Below are 12,702 nucleotides of genomic sequence, written 5' to 3' on the forward strand. Positions count from 1 at the left end.
GGCCCGAGCTCCACCATCGCACCTCCACCACCGACCACATGTTAAGCCAGGGCCGACTGTGGGAAGGAGCACCGCACAGAGGAGCAGCTGCCACCCATGAATGGGCCGCCGCCAACCGCGCCCAGGAGCATGGGCTGACGCCATCCTTGCGCCATGGTTGAGCCTATGGATCTATTGTGATCTTGAGCACGGGAAGGACCCGATGTGTTTTTCTAAAAAGTTGCTGAGACCTGGTTGTTTTTTTCAAATTTGATATGGATCCGATTGCTTTTAAAAAAGTTTACAGGGACCCAATTACTTTATTAAAATTTTCATTAGATTATGAGAAAGAGACACTGACATTTGTGCTTCACATGTTAGTTAACGGTCAAACAAATGGTTATCTTATATGTGGGCCTCAACTGTCATAATCATGATCAATTGTAAAGCATGGGGTGATTTGAGTTTTTTGAAAAGCCGACCTCAGACTTGATAGTTATCAACGAAAAAGAACTGGTAGTCTTTTGAAACCCTAATCTGACTGTACTTAGTTTTATGCTTTTTACTCCACTCAGTGTGATGTTCGTCTGGCCGGTATGATTGTTGTAAGGAAAAAGAAGAAGCAGCAACATAGTTTTTTTTTCTTCAGACTTCATATTTCTCTCAAGGATAGAAGTGGCTTACCAGCCCACAGCATACACCCACTGCCACACATGGCCCACACATAAATCAGCCCGCTCGACTGCGCCATCATATTACCCGTTTCTGAGTCATGGTGGCGCCATCCCGCGTCTACATCTTTTTTTGAACACAGTACAGACGCAAGCGCTCATATACACGTGCATACACTCATCTCTATGAACGCACACACGCACACCCTACCCCTATGAGCACCTCCGAAAGACTGAGCTGGCATATCATCTTGAAATTTACGAAGTCGCCGTAGGCACCTCGTCGTCGACGGGACCGTCTCTTCCCACTGAATGCGCATCGCCGGAAATCCTAAAATAATCCAGAAATAAATGCGAGCACCGGGACTTGAACCCTGATGGGCTGGGAATACCACATTCACTCTGACATCCAAGCGGTTGGTTCGCCCGCGTCTACGTCTTTGCATCGTTGCCATCAGGTGTGTGTGTGTGACACTGGAACACCTCCTCTCACGCGCGTCCAGATCCTGTCACCCCGTCCGCCATTGCGCCACCAATGGCGCTAGTGCGAGAGCGGTGACCCAGCCTACCGCGGCGTGCGGAAGAGCGCGCGCCCCTCTGCGTGGCCGTCCACTGCGCGTTCGCGCCCTTCAGGTGTTCGAGGGAATGCCCGGCCGGAGAACCCGCCCAGGGTGCACGAGCGGGTGGCTGTCGCGCAAGCAGCTACATCAGCAATCTCCATCTCAATGTCCTGTTGAGTGACGGACTGATGTCATGGGCCCTGGCGTCTCACGCAGTTCAGGTCCGAGCTGGTCAGACACAGAGGTAAAGGGACTGGTAGGTATCTCACATGTTGCTTCCCTTCCTGGCCAGATTACCCATGTCTACAGACAAGCAAATGCGTTTGTTTGGTTATGGTTCCTACTACGTTCGGATTTTGGAACTATATCATACACAGGATGGTAATCTGGAAAATTCTAGGGATACAAAGGTGTGCATTTTGGGGATCGAAACCATAAACTTGCCGCCTCAGCTCTATCGTAGATTTGGGGAATTTTGGGTTGTACTAGCTTGGGAGATTTTGCATTGTTTCCCCTACTCCATGTGCCAAAAATGGTCTCTCACTCTCTCTCTCTCTCTCTACATACGAACTGAAATGAGTGAACAAATGCACCAAAATGTGTCTATGTTCATTCAAATAGCCTAGCGCCATATGCAGTATATAATTATCTGGAACTACCAAGGCTAGCGCTAGCATGTCCCTTTGTGATGTTTGTTCTGTACTGCTTGTACCATTTGTCTAATATGTGACATATGATGTATTAGGTGTTTAGCGCGTCCACGGATTCCACGCTGCTATAGACTAATGCTCATTACTCTCTGTTCTCTAGACACTCAATTTCCATGAAAGTGCTCTGTAGTTGGTATGTAAACATCATGAGCTAATATGTTTTACATGGCTGACAGCTATGTTATGTTTCATTAGTAAAGAGTAGTGCATTGCACAGTCAGCACAGCCAAATACACGGTTAATTAATGCAACTGTGGAGCCAAGGCTTGACCCAAGGGCTTCCATAGTTCCACCTCTGTGCAGACCCGCTTCGAGCTACCAAGTGGGGCCTGCGCGTCAGCTGAATGATCCTAGTTTTACTTGGTAAGTTAGCTTCTTTTGGTGCATAGTTTGACTCTCTCTCCCATTTTCTGCCTGCCTAGCTTTCTGCCTTCCGAGCTGCTTCCTTTTGATGCATTATTGCTCTCCTTTCCTCTGAATCCATCTGTTTGGTTTCTCCCTTGCTCCTGCCATTGCTGGGCTACTAGGCGTGTGGGGAGATGACGGGATTGCTTGGCACGGTGATTGATGCAGCAATAGGATGGCTGGTGCAAAGCACCCTTGAGAGCTTCTTCACTGGGCAGATGGAAGCCTGGACTCGTGAAATCGGGATTGCTGAAGATGTGGAGAAGCTCAAATTGCAGATGAGGTATGTGGAGATGGTTCTTGCTGCTGCCAAGGGAAGGAGGATTGACAACATGCCTCTGGCCCAGTCACTAGATGATCTCAGAGATCTGCTTTATGACTCAGAGGACGTGATGGATGAGCTTGATTACTACCGACTCGAGCAACAGATAAAAGGTGTTTCACTTGTCTCTCCTGCTCCATGTTTCTTGCTTTCAGCTTATGTTATATTGGTGTGATTGTTAGCGCTGCTCGGCTTATAGTTTAATATGCAACCAAAACAGCTGAATATCGTAGGCACCGCCCCTCAGATTATCTCTTGCTTCACTGTGATATTTTTTCAATGATTCAACTTTTTCTTTCCTAGGCGAAAGGTAGAGGAGTCTTTACCTTATGAAACTTCTTATAACTATTTGCAGTTACATGATAATATCTTCTTTTGTTTGAGTGGTTTTAATTTGCTTGTCCCTAAATAACCAAGAGTTCCTTATGCAGGAAAAGATTGTAGTACTCTCAGTGACAGTGGCGCTAATCCTGAGGGAAGCTATGTGTCCTCATCCAGTCCATCTTCTGTTTTTGAATTCGTATACAAAGCCACAAGCCAAATAACTAGTTGGGCCTTGTCCGGCAGAAAAAGGAAACGTGAAGAGGACCAGCCAGCTCATAGCACCATGCTACCTCTTGAGATTAAACATGACATTTCTAAGAGGATCAATGTAATAGTGGATAAATTATGCACTATAGGCAATTCTGTGCAGAGAGTTCTCCAAGTCGATATCTCATGTCCCATTGCAACATCAAGTGAGAGCCAGAATACTGCTAGGAATCCTCGCATGACAACTTCTGTTCCAATTGAATCTAAGGTGTACGGGAGGGATGCAGAGAGAGATAAGATAATAAAGCTGCTGATAAACGGGAAATCTAGTGATCTCAATGTTTTGCCATTAGTTGGCGTCATTGGTGGTGTTGGGAAGACGACACTTGCCAGGTTTGTATACCATGATCAAAGAATTATAGATCATTTTGATCTTCAAATTTGGGTTTGTGTGTCCACTGACTTTAATGAAGTGAGGCTAACAAGTAACACGTGAGATCCTAGAGCATGTGTGTGAAGATAGACAAGAGTATGAAAAAGTTAGCAATCCAGATGTGCTGCAGAACATCCTTTTGAAATATATTAGATACAAAAGATTTCTTCTCGTATTGGACGATATGTGGGAAGAAAAAGACAGGATTGGATGGATTAATTTGCTGGCTCTGTTGAGAAATAATCAAGCAATCGGCTGCATGATTTTAGCAACAACAAGAAGGAAATCAGTCGCAAAAATGATAAGAACAATGGCTGATGTTAAAGTTAATGGTCTGGATAGCAAGAACTTCTGGCTTTTCTTCAGAGCTTGTGCATTTGGTGATGCGAGTTACGAGGGCAGTCCTAGTTTACAATCTATTGGGAAAGAGATTGCCAAAGCACTAAAGGGCTGCCCATTGGCTGCACGAAGTGTTGGTGCACTTCTAAAAACAGATCGTAGATATCAGCATTGGGTGACAGTTCGGGACAAATGGAAATCTCTTGAAGTTGCTGATGATATTTTACCCATCTTGAAGCTCAGTTATGATTATCTACCGGTTCACCTTCAGCGTTGTTTCTTGTACTGCTCTTTGTTTCCAGAGGACTACCGGTTTTCTTGCAGAAAATTGGTTCGTGCTTGGATATCACAAAATTTTGTGCAGTGCAAAGGCCCTACCATGAGACTGGAGGAAACAGGGCAGAAATATTTTGGTAGATTAGTTGATTTGGGCTTTTTCCAGAAGGAAGGCTCGTACCATGTTATGCATGATCTAATGCATGAATTGGCAGGGAGGGTTTCATCAAACGAGTGTGCTACTATAGATGGATTGAAATCTGAGGCAATTCAACCAAGTGTTCGCCATTTGTCAATCATAACTACTGCTTTTGATACAGATAAATGTGGCAGTTTTCCCATTGAGAAGTTTGACAAAATACTTCAGAAGTCTGGGCCTTTGCAAAAATTGAGGACCTTGATGTTGTTTGGGAGAAGCAGCATAAATTTATTAGGGTCCTTGCGTATTTTATGCAAGAATGCAAAATATATACGGTTCCTAAGAATTTATGTGACATATGCTGACATCAGCTCTATACACAGTTCGTTAAATCCCTGCCATCTTCGCTATCTTGAATTTATTTGTGTGCGCACGAAGAATATTGCAGTATATGGAGTCTACAACAACACTGTGTTTCCTCAAGCATTGACAAGATTTTATCACCTTCAAGTATTGAATGCGGGTATTTCATTTTCAGGCAATCTTGCTTTGCCTTCTGATATGCATAATCTCGTTAATTTGCGATGTCTTATTTCTCATGAGAAAGTGCAGCATGCAATAGCTAGTGTTGGCAACATGACCTCTCTCCGGGAACTAAGTTTCAAGGTTCAAAATGTTGGCAGCTTTGAGATAGGACAACTTCAGTCCATGAATGAGCTTGTATATCTTGAAATTTCTCAACTTCAAAATGTGAAGACAAAAGAAGAGGCTAGTGGGGCCAGACTGTTAGACAAAGAGTATCTAGAATTTTTGTCCTTATCATGGGAGGATAGCAGTACGAACCTTGAGCATGACACTGCAAAAGATGTGCTTGAAGGTCTTCAACCACGTCAGAACCTGAAACTGTTAAAAATATCTGGATATGGCGGTGCTACCTCGCCAACCTGGCTTTCCAGTACTTTGTCAATTACCTCACTGCAGGTACTTCATCTAGAGAAGTGCAGGGAATGGCAAGTTCTCACATCTCTGGAAATGCTTCCTTCCCTTAGGAAGCTGACACTGATCAGGATGTTGAATTTAATGGAAATCTCAGTTCCTTCCTTGGAAGAGTTGATTTTGATTGATCTGCCAAAATTGGAAAAATGTATTGGTTCTTATGGAATGGAATTGACCTCCCATCCAAGGGTTTTGATGATCAAGAACTGCCCTCAACTGAATGAGTTCTCTCTTTTTCAGAGTTACTCTTCTTTTGACGCTGAGCAGAAGTCATGGTTTCCATCTCTCAGGAAGCTCACCATCATGCGTTGTCCTCATATAATGTAGTGATCTTGTTCTCCCTAATTTTTCCTGTTTGGTACATTTACAATATATTAGGCACTTACTTTGATGAATGATGTTGCAGTAACTGGGAAATCCTTCCACTAAAAGAAATGGGGGCGCTCAAGGAGTTGGAGTTGATGGACCTGCATGTTGTGAGAGAATTGACAGTCCGTTCTCTGGAGAAGTTGGTGTTGATTAAAATGGCAAGCCTGGGAGTTTGCAACAGCCTAAAGACCTCTCCACCTCTGCATATTTTGCCTTCCCGAAGAGATGAAAATAAATGGCGATCTAGTCTGTGTAGACTCACCATCCATGATTGCCCTTCTATGATGGTGTCACATCCTCGTCGGCCTTGTGCCTTAATTTCTGAGTTGTCCGTCAGGGGAGTTCCGACACTCCCAACAATGAGGATGAATCAGAGACGGTTCAAAATCGAATCTAATGAGTCCAGTGTGTTGCATGGACGTGTCTTACCATTTCATATTCTTAGGGGCATAACAACGTTGCAGATAGAAAATTGTCCAAACCTGGTCTCTCTTTCAAGTAAAGCTTTCAGCCAGCTCATTGCTTTAGTTCGTTTACGTATACACAACTGTCCTAACCTGACCATGTCAAACATTATGTCAGAGGTTTCCCTCGAAAAAAGGAAAGAAAAATCATGCAGTTTTTTCCTCCCATCTCTCAAATCGCTCAGTATTAGGACATGTGGCATAACAGGGAGGTGGTTAACTCAAATGCTTGCACATTTGCTGTCCCTTGAGGAGCTGAAATTAACTGAATGTCCACAGATAAAGTTTCTATCAATCAGTCAACCTACAGAAACGGAAGGAACCAGCAGTTTGGCTTCAGCAGTGATGATCTCGGCCCAAGATGAACATGAATTGAAACTGCCATATAATCTGCAATGCTCTCTCAAGAAGTTATGGATTCAGATGAGCCTGGATATGGAGTTCTGTGGGGGTAGCAGAGGTCTCACGGGATTCACCTCTCTTACTGAGCTAGTCCTTGATCGTTGCCCCAAGCTGGTTTCATTGTTGGTGGGTGAAACGAAAGATGATGGTATCATGGAAGTTGGATTACTCCCACCATCACTTGAAGAACTTTGGATCCATACTTTCCCAGAAAACCTGCAGTCTTTCAGTCCTGAAGGCATTCGCTCCCTCAAAAGGTTAATTCTGATACATGCACCGCGTTTGAAGTCTGCACTGTTGCATTCCTGTACAGGCCTAGAGGAGCTGCGAATCACGGGGTGTGCCCAGCTGGCTGTACTGGACAGCTTGCAGTTCCTCACCTCCCTTCGAAGCTTGGATATCAAGATGAACCCCGAGCTGTCCTCTGAATGGGATCTCAAACTGCAGGAGCAAGAACAGGGTGGCAATCAAATTCAGCTGCTTCCTCCGTCACTTGACAAACTTGTGATAATGGCTCTCACGGACAGCTTCCAATCTCATCTTCTGCCCTGCCTCCCCTCCATCACTGTATTAAAAATACATAGAAGTCCAGAATTGACGTCCCTACAGCTGAGATGCTGCACGACACTGAAAGAGTTGGAAATTGAAGAGTGTGTCTCGCTTGCATCAGTCGAGGGCTTCCAGTTCATTAGAAACCTGACATCCCTGAAAGTATCTGGCTCTCCCGGCGTAGCTTCCTGGTCGGAGCTTGTGTCGCACCAGCAAGGGGCCTCTGAGATCTGGTCTGGACTGGAAACTCTTTGGATTAGTGACGCATCTGTCCTTTGCATGCCCTTCTGCAAACAGCTGACATCTTTAAGACACCTACAGTTTGGCTATTGGGGTCGTAAACAAGGAGAGAGTGTAGTGAGCCTAACAGAAGAACAAGAGAAAGCGTTACAGCTTCTAACCTCACTCCAAGAACTTAAATTTTTGAGATGCCCGGAACTCTCATCACTTCCTGCAAACCTACATAGGCTGACCTCCCTCAAGACATTATCTATCATGCACTGTAAGAGCATCACAAGGCTGCCAGACATGGGCCTCCCAACTTCACTCAGGTGCCTTAAGTTATACAATTGCAGTGAGGAGCTAGGCATACAGTGCAGAATTGCAGCAACGGAGAAGCTAACGGTCATGATTGATCATCAGGATGTGAATTAATCACCAGTATCTACTTCTAAGGTACACTTTCGGGGCATTTTGCCTATATAATTAGTTTACATGCTCACCCTCTTGCTAAAAGCAATTCATCTCTCTGCAGACTGCAGCCACCCGAGATGTTGTACATATTTCCGCGCTCTCTGTCACCGATGCATTTGTGCAAGTGGCATATATATACCCATTTGGCTTTCCACAAGCTACTCTAGCTGCATGATGGATGGACCCAGGAAACCATGTTGAAAGTACCAACTCTTTTTGTTTATCAGGGGCATTATGAATTTTCGCACATTCTTGTGTCTTTGCTGGCTGGCTATGAGCTATGCTGTAGCAAGCCTTACCATATGGTATGTTTTTCGCTTTTAGTTTTATATCCTGGTTAGATTTGTTAGTGGCTCAGTGCTGTAGTTGTTGGTGATATTATTTGCTGAAGCATTGTTATTTTGGTAGTTGCTCAAGCATTGTTATTTTTTGCCAGGTTTGTTATTCAGTAAAATCGGCAGCGGACCGCTGGATCCCAACCTCACATAGGAAGCTATCATGTTAAATGTGTGATGGCTACACATTAGTTTGCTGGTTGCCTGGCCCTACCATTTCTGGTATGTCCAGTTTATTGTTTGTTTATTGTTGCCGTAACTAACACTTGAGTGCACCTTCTCTGTTTCATCAGTCATACCTTATTGTAGAGGCGTGTGTTTGCCTGATTTTAAATGTTGATCACGTGTTTCAGCTCTCAACATGTTATATCGTAGTGAAAAAGAAAAGAAAGAAAGTGTGTTGTAAAAACAAATAAAATTGTAAGTATTTATTATGAATCTTACACCACTCACCCTTCTGTTAACACCTGCGTCCTGTAACTCTATAAGCAGAATAGAATTACAGTGCCGTACGCAGATCAGATCGTACAAAAATCATCACACGTGTAGCAGAACCCCAAGCAGAATCAAGTAGGAGCTTATTTGGTTATTGTTTCACATTTGTTAATCTGGTGCCTGCGACACACATCTAATCTAAGTAGGATGAATTTACTGATGAGCCGCTAATCATGGTGTCAGGTGTGCTGGTGTGGATTGGCAGTTGAGCCATGTCCAAGAACATCTGAAGACAGTACAGTAATCAAATCAGTCGGTGACAATCTGTGACGAAAACTGGAGGCTGAAGTCGAAGGTGGGGTGGACTGTTATACGAACTGCAGCCTAGCAAATACGAGTATGTTCGAACTCTGAACTCCATGGAGTTTCATGGCATTAATTCAAGAGCAAATTAATGAAGATCAATAGCGAGTGAAGTTGTATTGGCAGTTTGGCACGCCATCATTAATTTGCAAACGCACCGTCTCGTTTTGCTTCCTCCATCACCTGATCGGCTCACGACCTCCATCTCCTCCTCTGCTGCCTCCAGGCAGCAGCAGATCGATCGTCGAGAGCCTCCTCACTTATCAGCAGCAGATCGATCGTCGAGAGCCTCCTCACCGAACAAAGCTCGATCAAGGGAGGCCTGGACGCCCGAAAGCTGGCCAGGCTCGACGGCAGGGAGGCTCGATTGGTCACGAGGTGAGGACGGTTGAGGTCGCTGAGCTGAAACTGCAGGCATGTACAGCCCTCCCATTTACTGTTTGAAGGGACGTACTCTTCTAGGAGTAGTGCTGAAGAACACCTAGTAGAATGCTACGTACCCTTGCGGGTGGGAAGGCGATGCTATTGCTAGGTGCGTCGGACTGTAGCGGGCAATGAAGTGTTGTGGCCTGTGCATAAACATCATGCCACCATGATAAATTCTCTCACACTATTACTATCTGATTCATAAGGACATCGTTTGCATTGTTTGTTCATCAGTTTTTTTAATTCAAACAGGGCACTTGAATGTTTGAAGTCATCGGCACTTGGAATCTTCGGCCAACCAGGGCTAACTGATTAGTGACGACTGATGAGATGACCGCACATTTTGCTTGCTTGATGGCAGGCGCTACCACTTCAGGTACGCTCTGTTCATTGCTTTGTTTATCATCACCTCAACACAATGCCGGTGCACAGTTCTTGATTCATTTTGCGTACCTTATCCTACATTCATGTATTGTATATGTTTTTTCTAGCTTCCGACCAAATTATATCATAGTGAAAGACCGTACATATTTCAAAATTTCTGAAGCATGAAACATGCATCTAACCTAAGTAGGATGAATTTGCTAACCTCTGAATCACTGTGATGGTGTCAGGTGTGGTGTCAATCGGGCCATGTCCAAGAAAAGCTGAGGACGGTAACGATGTCCGACGAAAAGTTTAGGCTGAAGTGCAACATTAGCCTGGGCAGGGTCGCTGACAATCACCTGTGTCACATCCTACTGAGGACCAGACTTGTATATCGAAGAAACCACAAATCTAGTACAGAGATAAGCTCTGTTCATTGCCTTGTTTATCATCACAAATATGGAAAGTTGGAATCTTCGGTCAACCAGGGCTAACTGATTGGTAATGACTGATGAGATGACCACACATTTTGCTTGATGGCAGGCGCTACCACTTCAGGTACGCTCTGTTCATTGCCTTGTTTATCATCACCCTCACCACGACTCCAGTGCACAGTTCTTGCTTCATTTTGCGTACTTTATCCTACATTCATATTGTATATGGTGGATGTTTTTTCTAGCTTCCGACCAAATTATCTCGTAGTGAAAGATCATACATATTTCAGAATTTCTGAAGCAGGAAACATGCATCTACTAACCTAAGTAGGATGAATTTACTGACCGCCGGATCGCTGTGATGGTGTCAGATGTGGTGGCAATCGGGCCATGTCCAAGAAAAGCTGAGGATTGTACAGCAATCAGGGGGCGACGATGTCCAACGAGAACTGTAGGCTGAAGTCCAACAGCGGCCTGGGCAGGGTCGCTGAGACGCTGACAATGACCTGCATCACATCCTACTGAAGACCAGACTTGTAAATCAAAGAAATCACAAATCTAGTACAGAGATAAGCTCTTGATGTGGAGACCCTTTGATTAATTGGGGAATTTTCTGCAGTTGCTAAGGGAATATACAGGGATTTGATAGTTCAGTACATTCGATATATATATAAGCACTCACTCACATGCAGGCACTTATATAGTGAGTTACAGCCGCGGTAAATAATTGATTGATGAAAGTAAACAGTGATTAAGCGGGGCAAAAGTAATACTAGTTTAGTCATTGGTCCCGATCCACCGTTTATCTCATCATTGTCAACCTCCACTGTAGGATCTTCTTAACTATAGCTGAACCGGTATACCACAGTTAACTGAATAACATGACACTTGCAGAATAGGATTCAGCTGACAGTACCTCCCTTGAAGAACATACTACTTGAGTACTTGACCTCAAGTACTATAATGAAGCGGGAACTATGCTTTGATGGTGCTTGCAAAGAAGTTGGGGAACACCCATTTCATGAAGTTTGCATGTTTCCAAGTGGGGTCTTCTGGTTTGAGATTTTCCCACTCCACTAGTCACTGAGTGCTAGGGGCTCAGTCTTGATTCTGTCATCTTCACCCACTGAAGGTAGATCTGAGTTGGGTACTGCATGTGTGCCGAATTGCTTCAGTTGACTGACATGAAACATAGGGTGAATGCCCCCATTCAGAGGGAGCTGCAATTTACAAGCCCCGCTGTCAATTCTCTAAAATTTTGTAGGCCATAAAACTTGGTAGCGAGCTTGATGTCTTGTCTTGCCCTAAAAGTTGTCATTATGTATGGTTGCATTTTGAGATACTAGACCATATGTATTCTCAAGCACTGGTTAAACAAAACAAAAGTATAGAAAAAAGAAACATAAATCTTTCTGAACAGAAGCAGAACGAGATTTTCGGATGTTAGTCATGCAGAAATGAAAAGTTCGAAGGCTGCGAAAAATCTCATTTGTCATTCGTATGTAGCCGACCCAGCTTAGCGCGCTACACTTGTAGTCCAACGTAATCCTATCCACTAAAACCTAATCCATCGTACTGCCTTGATCCTCGCCCCTATGATCGACTTCAAGGCTTCCACTCCTATCCTCCACGCATGCTCACGAGCGATCTTCTCTTCGGCGTGTGCCATTGCACAACTTTGTTGGTTTTGGTTATGTTGTATTTTTCTGTATGCTCTAGAGATTTTCGAGTTCTAGCACCTTTGTATTTCATGCCCACCATATAGTTAACTTAGTATTCGTTTTCGACTATATCCGCTTACACATTTGCTTTCTGAATTTCCATGGTGGTGGCAGTTTCCACTGAAAAAAGACGGAAACAACTCAGTTTCGTTCATTTTCGTTTTGCTTCCAACCCCTACGTGCTTGAGTTGAATATATGTCCTTACATTTCCACTGCTATATAATCAAATGGAAGATTTCCCTGCCACCAAGGATAAGGACAGTGACAGTGACACACAAGCTTGTGCTTTGTAGGCATCACCCGATCGGACTTTTCCAATTACCATTTTTTTCTTTGCGGGGTTCCAATTACCATTTTGAGCGACAGTCGATCGGTTGCTCCTGCCAGATCCAGTAAACCTAATTAATCCCGAGCGACCCGTTTTTGCACGATGGAGGAGCTAGTGGTGACTGTAGAGCAAATATGCATGGTAGGTGCGGTTCATTTGTGTCCACCCAACGACGGCACTCTTATTTTCGTTGAGAACACCAAAGGAGACAAATTAGTACTTATACGTCTCTGGTTTATCGTGAACTTTTTTCTTGCGATGGTACTTTCCGTTATATAGAGTAGTTAATAGTTTGAAAGTTCCTACCGTGCGCTCGATCAACTTACGTGACATGCCACTGGTTGTAGTGGCTGTAAAGATTTCTATACCCCCTTTCAGTTCTTTGCAACATTGAAAGACAGCACTGGTCGATGATAACAAAGGAATTAAGTGCACCGAGTAGAAACTAGGCTATT

The 12,702-nt window shown here is 44.1% G+C and overlaps 1 pseudogene; it reads left to right on the forward strand.

Moving 5' to 3' along the window:
• Positions 1-1,020: 1,020 nt before the first annotated feature.
• LOC123055952 (disease resistance protein RGA2-like) lies at positions 1,021-10,722 on the forward strand (annotated as a pseudogene).
• The last annotated feature ends 1,980 nt before the right edge of the window (positions 10,723-12,702 follow it).

This window comes from Triticum aestivum, chromosome 2D (genome assembly GCF_018294505.1).
Source record: "Triticum aestivum cultivar Chinese Spring chromosome 2D, IWGSC CS RefSeq v2.1, whole genome shotgun sequence".
Lineage (NCBI taxonomy): Eukaryota > Viridiplantae > Streptophyta > Magnoliopsida > Poales > Poaceae > Triticum > Triticum aestivum.